This window comes from Arachis hypogaea, chromosome 18 (genome assembly GCF_003086295.3).
Source record: "Arachis hypogaea cultivar Tifrunner chromosome 18, arahy.Tifrunner.gnm2.J5K5, whole genome shotgun sequence".
In the NCBI taxonomy this organism is placed as follows: Eukaryota; Viridiplantae; Streptophyta; class Magnoliopsida; order Fabales; family Fabaceae; genus Arachis; species Arachis hypogaea.
Window position 1 is genome coordinate 19,537,789 of NC_092053.1, and position 17,057 is coordinate 19,554,845.

Sequence of the window (17,057 nt, forward strand, 5' to 3'; positions counted from 1 at the left end):
TTTCAGTTACAAATATTCAAATTCTACAACTTATACATATTAAGACTCTTACTACTCTTCATTTCTTAATCTCTTGTACTAATTGTCAAAAATTCCTTAAATTTAATATAACATTTTTATATATTTTTCATTCTCATTCATTTATTTTTTTCATTATTTACAAACAAAAAAACCGCAAGAAAAGACAAAGTGTAGCCATTAATACAAATCAAAAAATGAAAAAAAAAAAAAGAAAATGCAGTTTTGTATAACTCTAATATAAATAACCTATGTCTTTTTTAAAAATAAATAAATTCTAAATCTATATATAATATGTTCTCTAAAATATTTTTAATATAATATTTATTAAAATATACTATATAGTATAAATGATTTACCTCTCTGCTCATTGCGCGAATCTCACTCTAGTTTTTGTATAATAACAAATATCTGAACAGATAAAATAGAAACGATAATAATAGTGTAAATCATTTGTGTTAATATTTCATTTTATTGTCTCTAAATGAAACCCTTAAATCACCCTAAATAATTATTTACCATAATATATCATTATCCTGAAATTCTATTGGTTAAATCTGCATAAAAATTAGCTTCATCCAGCATACTACTATATATGTGCATGCATAACTTTATTAAGATATAAATTGTAGAAATCAATTTATAGAGAGAAAAGAGGAATATTACTTGGAGTTTACTAAATGTGAAAATGAGAATGCCAAAGGTTCGATGAGTGTGGAAGGTGTAATACTTTGAAGATCTTCCAAGACTAAGCCCAATAGCCCAACCAGCAGTTCCAATTAGAAAACCAGTTAATTGGAAACCAACGTGGATATTGAACCAAATTTTGTCCCAAGAAAATGGAAACAATCTGAAGTACCGAGCTATTTTACTCCTATTGTAGTTGTCACAGCTCAAAATGAGTCATGATTGGCGTTCAAAAAAATAATTTCATAGTAAGCCTAATAGACTCAAATATAAGTTGACTAAGAAAGTTATAAATATTTTACAAATTCTAAAATAAATAATTATACATTTTTAACAAAAATTAAAATAATTAAGAATGGTTGGATCTTGTCTGTGATATATGAAGCATATATATCTAAGAACTCGACAAAAAATAGATACTCATTGCAGTTCGTTACTCTTAAATAAAAAGTCTCACATAGTCAAGTTTTTGTTCCTGAAAAAATATTTTTAGAAAAACAAAGTGAGTTTTGCAACTCAGCAAGTAGATAATATATCTATAATCGACATGAGACTATATAAATATTATTATCAAAGTAATTTTAATTAGAAAATAATAGTTAATAATAATAAGTAAATCAATAAGGGAATTTTCGTATAGAAATCAAATCAAAAGTCCACACATGGACGACTCCACCTCTATGGGTAGCCATTTTCTCTTATGTGTCCTAATAGAATAACAAATCTATCGTGTGGCCTACACGTTAGGCTAGCAACACCCCTGCTAGCTGGAGTGAGTCAGATGCATCTAAGTTAACGTTATAACTGCCGATAACTATAGTTTTCTAATACGAACCTCACAAACTAATTTAAAACATATAGTTTCAAATACAAATTATAATAAATCTTTAATCTTTCAAATATATAAGGTATCAAATCAAATCAAATCAAATAATACTTTCTCATTAGAAATCTTTTCCAATCATACTTTTTCAATCATAAGAACATATTTCACAATTTCAAAGTAAGTGAATGCCAACAAATACTTCAATGCTTCAAAAGTATATATTTTAGTAAAATCAAATATTCTAAAATAATATAAATGTCACAACCCAAAATGAACCACGACTGGCACTCAAGGAAATAATCCTCTGGCAAGCCTAACAGATTCGAATATAAAATAAATAAAAATGTTACAAATATTTTGAATAAATTTACAGTTTCTAGAATGAATAAATACATATTTTAAACAAAAATAAAATAAATAAATATAGAGGGATCCTGCCTGTGACATATGGAGCAGATGACGTCTAAAAACTCAACAAAGAACAGATACCCATTGCAGATCATTACCCTTGAATAGAAATGCTCATATAATCAAATATTTACTCCTGAAAAATATTTTTAGAAAACGGAGTGAGTTTTGCAACTCAGTGACTAGACAGTACATCTATAATTCACATGAGACCATCTAAACATTATTATGAAAATAATTTTAGTTAGAAATAATAATTTATATGAATAAGTGAATCAATAAGAGAGTCCTCATACAGAAATCAAATCAAATAGTCCACACTTGGGCGGCTCCACCTCTAAGGGTAGCCCTTTCCTCTAGTGTGTCCGTGCGGAATAACAGATCCAACGTGTGGCATACACGTTAGGCTAGCAACGTCCCTGCTAGTTGAGATCTGAGCCAGATGCATCTAAGTTAACGTCATAACTGCCATTAACTACGATTTTCTAGTCAGAGTCTCCCAAACCAATCCAAACCAAATCATTTATAACAAATCTCTAATAATTATAACATATTACTAAATTTCCATAGTAAATAAAATATATATATAAGAATGCATACTAAAATTTAATTAAAATTTAATAAAGTCAAATAAGAAAACATGTATGTTTTACAAAATATATAAATATCGTCTCGTGTGTATTTTTATAAAATTGTAAGTTTCACAAATCAATATTTATTTCAAAAATTTAAAAATCACAATAATAAAATATTTTCAAACTCCAAAATTGATGATTCAACAAAAACAATTATAGATATAATATCCACTCACAGCAACCACAATTTTGACAGTTCCGGCAGAATATAGTGATACTAAAATGGAGGTATCAACTATTGAAATTAAGATAAAAACATGCAGAGAAATAGGGTGTTAAGCAAAGCATGAATGGAAGCATTACGAATAGAAGGTTCGGTGTCGGAACGAAAAGGATGGTGCAGCAGCTTGTCTTCTCCGGTGATAATTCCAACAAACCCAACAGAACCAAGAACATCATAAGCAAACACAGGGTTGCTACAGAGCAAATAAGGTTCAGAGGTGGTGATTGTGGTAACTAGAAACGATTAACTCACCAGGAACAACGACGGCAACCAAGAATTCCGGCGACGACGACAACCCCTTTTTCCTCTCCCTCGGTCATGTTCTGTCTCATCGCTCCCCTTCCTCTCGCGTGGAGTAGCACCAGCGACGGCCAGGGTTCGACAGTGGTCACTCCCTCAACGACGGCGGCTATGGAAGCTTGGCGACGGTGATAGGACGCGGCATCGGTGGCAGAACAACTCCGTCGAAGCCTCTGTCTCCCTCACGCGCAACTTTCTCTCTTCCTCGCGTCAGGGTCTCTCTCGGTCACTCCTCCACCTCCACTCTGCAACAACGGCGACGATGGTCTTCCCGGCGCCTTCTCCTCCATCCCCTCCCTCTCTTCTCCTTCCTCTTCTTCCCCGTTTTTCCCTTCTCTGTTTCTCCATCTCTCTTTATCGCTTCTGTACATGGGGGTGGTGGGGGTGTATTTGATAGAGTGTTAGTGGGTTTAATTTGGGAATTAGGGTTAGGGTTTGGTAAAAGAAATAAAGGTAGTATAGGAATTTTGATAAAATTGGAGGGTTGGATAGTAATAAAAGAAATCAAATGTCAAAGGGTTTAAAATTAAAAAAAAAATCAGGACATTACATTCTACCCCCTTATAAAAATTTTTGCCCTAAAAAATTAATATAGTATACAAAATGTTATGTGGTTTTAACACTTTAACAAATATGAGAAAGAATTTTAATGGGGTGCAAAAGTTACAAAGTAGGTTTGTATTAAAACGACGCGGTTGACCTTCATCTGCTCTCATTCCGTTGACAACTCAAACATACATAGCACTTTTCACTTTGTTCATCATTTCCAAAGTACATTCGAACGTTAATCATCAGGACTAACCTTTCAAGTTGTACCAAAATCTCCTTAATTTCCTCCTCATAACACTCTTGCTTCATAATCTTCTTATGACGTCGCACACTTACAAGTTTCACCTTCCGAGCCTACGAGTCGTGTCCTAAAAACTAACGTATCGCTTGCTATATCTAGGAATTGCACGTGACACTGAAACAAGCTCAAGTTTACTCAAACGGATACAAAACTTATGAAGCGAAGAGCAAACATCATAGATGGCGTTCGCAAGAACTTGGAAGGATGTATAAAATTGCAATTAAGCTGTACAAAAACAATAAAGTGTGCCAGAAAGAGTCAATCACATCCTAATAAGGAAATCTGAATCAAGAAACTTTGATAGAAGCAATAAAAGAAGGATGGAGTATTAAATCGAAACAAATTCAAGCTGAATAGAAAGAGCAACTAGCTCAGACGAGATGACCATTAAAGTCGATGGCAATGTTCACGAAGGTTTAAGAGAATGATTAGGAACACAATCAAGTAGGGATATGCATAAGCAAAAGGACAAAATCAACAACAGAGAAAGCAAAGTAAAACATAAATTAAAAATATGACAAAACAATTTAAAATAGCCAACTTGACAGTCATAAAAATTGAAAACAGTGTCACAAAAATCAGTATACTTCCTTTCCCGTTCTATAGAAACCTTCAACGAAGTGCCTTTAGATGATTATCACGACCTTGGATATTAAGTAACTATGTCATTAATAGATAGATTATGTAAAACATGACGGAAGAATATAAGCAATCATCTCATTATCCTCTAAGCCAACATTTACATGTACATCTAACTTATTATCATTGTAAAATACACTCAAATATTTTCATATGATCACACAGTTATGACTTAATTTACAAATAAAGCACATATAAGATAATGAAAACAAAACTAAAATTTGACGTGATTGCAATTAACTTAAACTAACATTAGTTATAATAACTGCTACTTTTTATTTTGTCTAAATCTTTAAACGTAATTTAGCTTTCAATATAATTCAAGCACATAGCAAAAGAATTTAATGAAATTGAAGTAATAAGACTAGAGTTTTATTTAAAACTGGTTTCATTTCGAAATTCAAAATGGAGAATTTCCAATAGAGGAAACAAGTTGTTGTTGTGTTGAGCATTCTACAGAAAATTCAGATTTGACATCCATAATTCAAAAATTCACCATAAATCATAAATTTAATGAAAAAGTCTCAAATTCACCAGTCCAGCTCCCTATATTCCCAAGCTTAATCCAGACTTAGTCCTACGCAATTCCGATCATCATAGAATTAGTTATAGATTTTCAAAGTTTCTAACTTCATTTAAAATAGTGCAGAAAATCATATCCAACGGTTTAACTTTAAAAAAATCATAACTAATATTCCAGTTAATACGAACCCTTCAAAATTGAATCTCAGCAATCATACTCATTATAGATTATTTAGCTCTTAATTTCTTATCGTTTCAAACACTATTGAGTTACTGGTTCACTTTCAAAGTTGCCATTTGACTTCCAAAACTCAGATTTTCAGCAAGTAGTTCAACATTTTGAGATTCAATCCTTTAAATATTTTCTAAACTCAATTCCAATCAAGCACCAAGTCCACCACCATTACAATAAAGAAATAACCAGCTCAACAGTAACAAATTCAATATAATCCATCAAGCTCAGAGTTCTCAGCAATCACTCATCAACAATTCACAATTCACACATAATCAATCAACTTCACAAAATCCACAGATTCAATCAATCCACAGCCACAATTCAACATCCATATAGCCAATCAACTAATCACAACAATTAAACCTATTTGTAATTACTCAATAAACTTTATGGGCATTCTTAAGTTAAAATCATATAAGTTAAACCCCCTACATATGCAACAATTCAAGGTTTAAACCAGAACATGGTTAACTTGCACAAGGTAAAGTAACTTCAAGCAAAATGCTTTTTCGGATCATAAATTTGGAACTAGGAAACAGCTGAAAATCAATAAATGGATTAGGAACTTGTGAGTAAAGGGTCTTCAATGAAAATCCAAACAAGCAAAGCATTGCAAAAGTGCGAGGGTAAAACTTGCATTGATTAAAAGTTTAAAACAAAGGTCTATAAAGGAAGGAAGCTTGAACATTCAAAGCACTTTCCCATAAACTAAATAATATTACAATATTAAAAAATCAAACAAATAAAATACACAAAAAGAGAGAACTAACCAACAAGTATAAGTTCAAAACTTTTGGAAGGTATTGAAAACAATGCTCAACTCACGTGTTGAAAAACAACAAAGAATCTTAGACTTCAGAACATGATTGAAAAACAAATGAAGGAGGAAAGAAAGACCCTTATTCAGAATTCAATGCAATATTCAGTACACAATAAACTAAATTGGTTTGAGTTGTTTTTCACAACAAGGTAAGGGTATTAATCCAAAGCAGCATCAACCAGTAGGAAAACGAAAAAGGAAGAGAAAAAAAAAAGAAAGCATGGGTTTTGAAAAAGTGATTACTACATAGAAATGTCTATTCATAAAAATTCATGCCCCCTAATATACATGCTATTTTGAGTCATTTTACCATGAAAAATATGAAGTGCTGTCAGTAATTGAACAGAAACAAAATGAGTCAAAAATTGAAATCTAAAAATTTCAGAATTAAAGGAACCCTAAGATTGAAAAGGGAAGAACTTGAAGGTTCCCAAAAGAAATAGTGCCCTTGAAAGAAAAGCCACGTTCAACAAACAAAGCCATAGCAGAATAGATTATCAAACAAAAAAAAAGTTCAACCAAACTTTCAGATCAGAAAAGATCTTCAATTCAACTAACAGATCATAAAAAAAAATTTGCTGCACCTAAACAGAGAAAATTATAATTCCAATCTAGCAAACAAGAATAACATTCCATGCATATATTTGTCACAGAGTTCTTCTACCTAAGCAACCGAATAACAGTTTTTAAAATTATTGATTCGAAAGAAAGAATCACGAGTGGTTCAAAATTATGTTAACTTCAAAGATCATCAACATGAGAAGAACAAACTTGTTTATCGAAATCCAAAACAAAGCATCTCAATCAGCAGCTAAGTGAATCCACAATCCACAAATCCAAATACTGTTCTATGAGAGGAATAAGATAATAATTTATAGCAAAAACATACCAAATCTTCTAGATAATGGATGAAATCTTGAAATCAGAAACCATAGAAAACAACATGAAGATGAAGAAGATTAAAGCAAATATTCACAAAAGCGAGGAAGATTAGAACTCGCTACAAGGCAGGAATTGCGAACCGGAACCGAAACTAAAGTCATTGCAAAAGCATGTTCAAGAAAAGCTACCAAATAATAACTGAAGGATGGGTACAAAGAAGAGAAAAGAGGTGGCAAAAATCGACAGATGACTCATGATGACAAGAACCAAAAGACAAGAATGACAAAAAGAAAAGGATGACATTCCTATAGGCCTCTGATAGTGCCACAATTTGTACAAATAAGCGCGCTTCTATTTATACAATTGTGATCCTACCATAGGACACTTGCTCCATATTACACAGATTAAACCTAAGCTCTGATACCACTCTGTCACAGCCCAAAATGAGCCACGACTGACGCTCAGGGAAATAGTCTTCTGGCAAACCTAACAGATTCGAATATAAAATAAATACAAATGTTACAAAAATTTTGAATAAATCTACAGTTTCTAGAATGAATAAATACAAATTTTAAACAAAAATAAAATAAATAAATATAGAGGGATCCTGCCTGTGACATATGGAGCAGATGACGTCTAAGAACTCAACAAAGAACATATAACCATTGCAGATCATTACCCTTAAATAGAAATGCTCATATAATTAAATATTTATTCCTGAAAAATATTTTTAGAAAACGGAGTGAGTTTTGCAACTCAGTGACTAGACAGTACATCTATAATTCACATGAGACCATCTAAACATTATTATGAAAATAATTTTGGTTAGAAATAATAATTTATATGAATAAGAGAATCAATAAGGGAGTCCTCATACAGAAATCAAATCAAATAGTCCACACTTGGGCGGCTCCACCTCTAAGGGTAGCCCTTTCCTCTAGTGTGTTCGTGCGGAATAACAGATCCAACGTGTGGCCTACACGTTAGGCTAGCAACGCCCCTGCTAGCTGAGGTCTGAGCCAGATGCATCTAAGTTAGCGTCATAACTGCCGTTAACTACGGTTTTCTAGTCAGAGTCTCCCAAACCAATCCAAACCAAATCATTTATAACAAATCTCTAATAATTATAACATATTACTAAATTTCCATAGTAAATAATATATATATATATATATATATATATATATAAGAATGCATACTAAAATTTAATTAAAATTTAATAAAGTCAAATAAGAAAACATGTATGCTTTACAAAATATATAAATATCGTCTCGTGTGTACTTTTATAAAATTGTAAGTTTCACAAATCAATATTTATTTCAAAAATTCAAAAATCACAAAAATAAAATATTTTCAAACTCCAAAATTAATGATTCAACAAAAATATTGATAATAATATATTTAAAAACAATTATAGATATAATATCCACTCACAGCAACCACAATTTTGACAGTTCCGGCAGAATACAGTGATACTAAAATGGCGGTATCAACTATTGAAATTAAGATAAAAACATGCAGAGAAATAGGGTGTTAAGCAAAGCATGAATGGAAGCATTACGAACAGAAGGTTCGGTATCGGAACGAAAAGGATGGTGCAGCAGCTTGTCTTTTCCGGTGACAAGCTTCAATGGTGATAATTCCAACAAACCCAACAGAACCAAGAACATCATAAGCAAACACAGGGTTGCTACAGAGCAAATAAGGTTCAGAGGTGGTGAGTGTGGTAACTAGGAACGATTAACTCACCAGGAACAACGGCGGCAACCCAGAATTCCGGCGACGATGACAACCCCTTTTTCCTCTCCCTCGGTCATGTTCTGTCTCATCGCTCCCCTTCCTCTCGCGTGGAGTAGCACCAGCGACGGCCAGGGTTCGACAGTGGTCACTCCCTCAACGACAGCGGCTATGGAAGCTTGGGGACGGTGATAGGACGCAGCATCAGTGGCAGAACAACTCCGTTGAAGCCTCTCTCTCCCTCACGCGCAACTTTCTCTCTTCCTTGCATCAGGGTCTCTCGGTCACTCCTCCACCTCCACTCTGCGACAACGGCGACGATGGTCTTCCCGGCGCCTTCTCCTCCATCCCCTCCCTCTCTTCTCCTTCCTCTTCTTCCCCGTTTTCCCCTTCTCTGTTTCCCCATCTCTCTTTATCGCTTTTGTACATGGGGGTGGTGGGGGAGTATGTGATAGAGTGTTAGTGGGTTTAATTTGGAAATTAGGGTTAGGGTTTGGTAAAAGAAATAAGGGTAGTATAGGAATTTTGATAAAATTGGAGGGTTGGATAGTAATAAAGGAAATCAAATGTAAAAGGGTTTAAAAAAAAATCAGGACATTACAATAAAACTCTATCAAACATATATATAGTCTTATGTAAAATTTCTAAGATACGAGCTTCATAAAAATAATTTTTTTTTTTTACCAAAGATATGAGACTCGAACCCGCAACCTCTTAATTAAGTATGGGGAGACTATGCCATTTGAGCTATTACTCATTAGCCATAAAAATAATAATTCAACTATAATAAATCAATTATTTTAATCAAATCCAAGTTCTTCAACAATAGTTTTATAAATACTAGCGGCTCAACAGGCACTAACGTGCCTGTTCAGCCGCTTTTTTATTGTTTTTAAGAAATTAATTTAATTTTTTGTTAATATATTATTCATTTTTAAAATTTATTAGATAAGTATTTTTTATTTTAATATTAATATGACTTTATTTATATTATATTTTATTAAAATTAAAGTTACTGTAAAAAATTTTTTAAAATGTTAAATTATAAAAGCACATAAAAAAGAAGTATATATATTATCAGAAATAATATAGTTCATAAAATAATGATAATAATATTTAGAAATATTATTTACAAATTTAACTATTTATAATTATTATTAAGTTTAATTATTTATTTTTAATAGTATTTAATTTAGAACCGAAATAAAAAATTATATTCAAAGCACACTCTATCTTCATGCATAATTTTAATTGATAAAAAATATTTTTTTTAATTTTATATGTAGTTTTTTAAATTTTGTTTAATTTCATTATTTTTTTAAAAATGATTAATTTATATTTTTATTATATTATCTTACTATATCAAACACTATTCTTTCTCTTACTATTATTCTCTATACACATACCTGTCATTGTTTCATTGTCATTATTATATTATATTATTCTCCTTTCTCATTTTTTCATATAACCATCTATTCTGTTAACTTTTATGAGTAGTTGAAGTTTTGTTAAAAGAAGTAAGACATAAAGCGTTTAATTTTTTTTTCAATTATCAAAATTCGATGTCAGTAATCCTAAAAAAAAAATATCAAAATATATTATTTTAAACTAAAATAATACATAATTGTAAGTTTTTTAACTAATAATTATAAATGTAAGTTGTAATTTAATATAGTAACTTGGGACAGAAGACAACCATTGCTATCTATATTTGACTGCTACTATGTAAGTTTCACATTTATTTTACTGTGCACATTAATTAAAATGTACTTTATTATTTTATTTTACATGTTTTAAAATAATGCCATTGTATTATAAGGATGAGATTAATTTTTATAATCTAATGGGAATCTTTTTATTTTTTTTGTTTATCATTTGAATACTATCCATAAAAAATAGTTACTCAAAAGTGAAATACTATATAAAGAGAGATAAAAAAAACTTTTAGATTTATCGTTTTAGTTTGTTTATTATTAATCCTCACTTAATATACTCAAGTTTAATAGTTTTGATGGTGGTAAATTTTTGTAATTAGTTAAAAAACTTCAACTTTCTCTCTCTCTGTTTCTCTCTACGATTTTGGACAAAGTCAATTTTATTAGTAAAAAATTTTTTAAGTTTAAAATATTTTTAACTTCTTATATAATAATTAGACTTAATAAATTACCAAAATTCAAACCTACTCTCTTGAACTACTTCTTGATGATTATATAATTGGAATTGTTTATACAGCAGATCTTTAGATATTAAAATTTTTAAAATAAAAAAATATAACAAAATAAATTAGAAAACCTAATAAAATAAAATGGCTTAAAAAATAGAATATATATATAGGAAAAATAATAAATTAAAACTTATTACATAGTCCATGAGATAGAAAAATAAAGAGAAGAAAATAATCATTAAGGTTGAAATAATACAAAATGTATAACACGGTTCTTATTTTACCACATTTAAATATTTTATGTTTATCTAATAATCAATAAAAAATAATATTATTTAATATAAAATAGATTAAAAATAAAAAAGAGATTAACAAAATCAATTAACAAATTTCTTATCTTAGGTCACTATATTATTTGAAAAATCAATTAACAAAGTTTTTATATTGCTACATTTATTGTGTTATATGTCAAACTAATAATCAATAAAAAATAATATTATCTAATATAAAATAGATTACAAATAATAAAAAAGAAATTAACAAAATATGCGTGAAAATTTTTTATTCTACCATTGGTAGGTGTAGACTTTTTTTATCTTTTATATGTTAATCATGTGACAAACGAATAATATTAAATTAATAATTTTTTTGCAATATAATTTAAAAAATTAATAAATGTCAAATCAAGTACTCTATATAATTAAATATCAAATTTATTACTCTACATAATTAATAGTTTAGATAGTTTAGGAAATTAACATATTAATGTTTTTAGGCGAACTGTTTTGCGTCTTATATACATGCCAATCAAATAAATTTGCCAATATTCAAAACAAATATTACAGTAGTAGACAAAATTAATAATTTAATTTAGTTTCGAAATAAATATTTATGTACTCAAATATCAAATATAATACTCTACATAATCAATATTTTAGAAAAAAAATTATTACAAAGTAATTTAAAAAGAAAATAAGTTAACAAAATATTTATGGAACTTTTTTCATTCAACTGTTAATAAGTAAAGACATATCAAAAAATAAAAACACATATCAAATAAAAATTATTTTCTTTTTACATCAAATTGATAAGATAAAAAATTGTTTTTTTTTTTACATTAATTTGATAAAAAAAATAGACATAGTGCGAATTTTTATACGTAAAAAGTTTAGAATAAATTAAAAAGACAGAGGAATTTTACTGAGAAAATAGATTAGATAAGTAAATTAAAGAAAAAAATATAAGCGGATGTTATGCGTGTAAAAGTAGTAACTATTGTAAAATCGTCCAAAATTTACAACTGAAGGCAATGGAAGATGATTGAGGTGAGGTATTGAAGAAAAGAGAAGAACAACAGCAAAAAAAAATACAAAAAAGTAGAAACCAAACTAATATAAAATTAAACATTAAATCATGAAGATGGTGAGAAATGTAAAAATATTGATATTCATTTTTGTCCATTTTTTGATTTATTTGCAATTTGTAGACTGTTTGTATTTTTTTTTTGGAGATGTGTTATTATAGTTATAGGAGTAACAAAACGGTTTTTATTTTAATCGGAAGTTATTAGATTTTTCAAAACAAATTTTATGATTATTTTGTCCTTATAATTTACTTTAGGAAATGGTTTGTTATAAGGTTAATATAATCTAAAAAAATTGGACACTAAAGTCATAGTCAACCTTTTGTATTGACTTTATATATTGCTATAGATAAAATTAAACAATAAAGTATGAAGATGGTGAGGAATGTGAAAATATTGATATTCATTTTCGTCTATTTTTTTATTTATTAGCAATTTGCAGACTGTCTCCAATTTTTTTTGGAGATGTGTTATTATAATTATAGGAGTAACAAAACGGTTTTTATTTTAATGGAAAATTATTGGATTTTTCAAAACAAATTTTATGATTATTTTGTCCTTATAATTTGCTTTATGAAATGATTTGTTATAAGGTTAATATAGTCCAAAAAAATTGGACACTAAAGTCATAGTCAACCTTTTGTATTGACTTTATATATTGTTATAGATAACAATCAAGATAAAAATTTATAAATATTTATAAATTTATTTATTTTTTCAATCTTATTTAATTTGAAGTAGATATAAAAATTTAAATTTAAAGAACTCTTTTTCTTGCATAATTTTAATTGCTAAAAATTTTTTCTTTTAATTTATATTCAATATCTTAAATCATCTTTTGTTCTATTATTTTTTAAAAATTTTTAATTTTTATTTTCATTATTTTTTATCATTTTTTATACGCATATTTATCATTTTTTTTAATTAAGTAAAATAAAGATAGGAAGAGTACTACATGTAGAATAAGGAAGAAAAATATGGGTAAAAGTTATGTATAGAATAAAAAAAAGTAACTGCACAAAGAATAAAAAAATTAACTAATAATTACATTTTCGACCAAATTTTAAGAGGACAATTTGAAGAAGAGGTTACGCATTTCTACTGTTATTAGTGAAAACACATAATGAAAATGAGATAGAATAATATGTGTTGTTGTTAACGGTGGAAGTTTTTTTTATTTAAAGTAATTGACCAATGCATGTACGAAGAACTTCTATCATTAAGGGCAATATTGAAACATAAACTTAGACACCAAAAACTCAGTATTGACATTATATATTGTTATAGATAGATATAAGTAACATATTATATTAGAAATAATTGAAAGTTTACTAATTATGAATTAAAGCTTTTGAAAAAAAAAAAGGATAATTTATATCTATTGACTGTTCCATCTATTACTTGAATTTGGTCCAATTTTACTGTTATTTTGAGTATGTGAATATTTAAAGAGTAAAAATAATATTGATATAAGATTAATGTATTTTTAAATTCTACCAAAAATGAAGTAATTTTTTCTATAAATCATAGCTACGAAGAGTAAAAAAAAAGTATAATAGTAATAATCAAAACATAGGTCTAAACGAAAAAATTATTATTTATAATTTATAATAATTAATTTACATAGAGTACTTCAAGTAAAATATTGAAGGTCAATAATTCTGGACATGTGTCTATTTGTGATATCTTTAAAAAAAAGATAAATTGAATTAAAAACAAAGAAAATAAAAACTTTTCTATCTGTATTCAATAATACTAATAACAGATGAGATGAGAAGAGAGAAACGGATAAGATGTGAAAGATAATGGGTGAAAGTTATGTCAAGGTGGCCAAGTAGTGGAGAAGTTAATAGGAAGGGTAATATTGGAAAGAAATCTTGGACACCAAACCCATGTATTGCCATTATATATTGTTATAGATAATTAAAAACTCAGAATAGCATCAATCAAAAGGTTAACGGTTATAAATGTAAAGCCTACACACAACATGATCCCAAGGAACCAAAGAGACTAAACCCAAAGCGCCGAATTAAAGGGTGAGGATGGTTGAAGTAGAATGGAACAAAAGAGCGCAGAATTTGGACCGAGGTAGCGGCAGCACCGACAAGCAAGCAAAACAGCGAACAGAGATACAACGAAGCGGAAGCGGCAAACCAGTGGCACGCAGCAACAACAGCTAAAGGCAGAGCAACGACAGTATCATCAATGACAGTGGTAAAACAGTCAGAAACAAAACAGAACAAGCAACCACTAACTAGGCTAGAATGGCGGTGAAACGGAACTGCAAAAGGTGCGAAGCAATTCCTGCGGCGTTTTCAAAAGGGCAAGGGCAGTGGTGGAAAGCTCCAATGAAGGAAGAATAAAGGATAGAGCTGAGGTAAGGTGGCAGAGGCTCCAGCGGTGGTTTTTCCGGCGACAACAGCGCCACGCTGATGAATCCAGAAATATTATCATGAGGGACCAATAACATATAATATTAAAAAATTATGGAAAAAATTATATAATGTAAGATGTATTACAAAATTATACCGATAGAGAACATATTTTAAAGTACAAAAAATATGTGTGTACTTTTTATTAACGAAGTGGTCGATTCTTCATATCGATCGATAATAAAATCTATGTCAAATTTTTCAGCAATTTTCTTTTTCAATGTAATTAAAAAACAATTAGCAAAAAATTCATCTTTCATTTTGTTTCTGAGTTATTCTTCACAATATTCATAGCTGAAAAAGATCTCTCAATTGTAGCAGTTGAAATAGCGAAAATTAATATAGAATGAATCAAGAAGGACGATCACAAAGAAGAAAAATCCACTTTATGGGATTTGAAAATTTTCGTTTAATTAAAAAATATTAGTAATAATATCTTTTTAAATTTTTTGCATCTCTGATGTTTAGAACTCCTTGCACCTGATTAATACATTCAATTCCAACCACAAAAAACATTACTTATGTATATATGTATTGTATGCCTCTACAAAGTAAACAAGCAAAAAATTTATTCTCAATATATAATACACATTACTATTGTTTATTGATGATGCATGCTTGCTTGGTATAAATATACAAGTAATGAGGTATATGAAATAGTCAAATAGAGAAGTAAGGTTCGTGGTATGAATACACTTGTAGACTAAGTTATGTGCCGTAAGAAGGGGGGAAAAAAAAACAAAGAAGCATTAGTTATAAATTTGAAGAATCATGCAAAGGTATGTAGGTAAATTTTTAAGAAAAAAATAATTATAAATCAAATCATATTAAAATTAAACATTATATCAATTGTATTATTTGAACATATCTACCCCCAATGCGGATTTAAACATCAAAATAACATTTATGTCCGAATATGGTGACTAATCATACGGAGATGTCTTCATATAAAGATTACAGTTAAGAACTGCTAGATAATTTGATATGCTTAATTAAGCTATCTAACATAATACAATGCAACATCTTAGTTATGATGTTCACATGCAAGACATCAACAACTCGGAATATAAAGCCTAAAGGTGATAAAAAGCTTACTGATCTAAGGAGACTCTGGTTCTGACCATAGCTTTGGCCATCGGGAGAAGTGATGTTAATTGTCTCAGTGCTATCCACATTCTGAAGAGTGACTGTGCTGCAATGGTTGGTCACCATTAACATCATCTCCAACTTGCTACACATGGTTCAGCCTCCTTATGTTATACTCTGGAAAAGGAAGGATCAACTTTGCATAAAGAGTAGTGCATTGCTTAGTGTTATTGCTCCATGCTTGCATGTCCAACACATTTAGCCCAAACTCCGATGGAGACTTCGGCCAAAGTCTGCAACCCTTACTTGTCTCTTTGGTTACCTCGTACGTGTGCACATCCGTCGTCCTCTTGTGTTTGATGGCTATGATGGCTTTGGCTCCCAGCATCTGTGGCTTCTTTCCTGGGTTCATACCCCATGCTAGCCACCTATTTGCATAAATACAAGTTTTGAATCCGATATGTTCTTATAACTAAAAAGACTAACGACAATATTAGGTGAGTAATATTTTTTCTTATATCATTTGCATTAGATTTGAGCCAACATTAATATTTTTCTTTATAGAAAATGAAATTTAAGTTGAAATCTTTGGTGCACAAAAAAATAACCTTAGGGTTGAAATAGGCCAGACACAATCTAAGTTTTGACCCGACCTATGTTTTCAAGAGCCTAATTAACTTGGGAGCATATATAATGATATTCACCATAGACTCCACCATATATAAATAGTTATGTTATAATTAAAAAATGCAATGAATAAGGTTTAAACTTTTCATCATCAATGAACAAAATAAAGTTATAACTAATGAACTACTTATTTTAATGATAAAAATGAATAAATTTGATTGCATCATAAGATAGTAATATAAAACCACTGTATGTTAATGACTCGGTACATTGGAATTAAACGCTACGATATGCATATGAGACTAGAAATGAAGTATTCATGCATCATGTAATAATAACTACCCACCCTTTGTAGTTTCTACGCTTTGCCTGGAAAAAGATCTCAATGAGTGCGCCATTGACAGTGGTGGTGTTGGTGCTGTTGTTGGTGGTGGTCAAATTGCTGTAGTTCCAGGCAAACTCGGCGCCTAGAGTGTGCAATTTCTTGCAGCCTGATACTTTGAATATCCTTGCTTCAAGTTGATCAGAAAAGTCATCACTGCAGCAAAGTCTCTATCTATCCATCTATACTTTGAACACATGGGTATAACTATCATCGTCTAT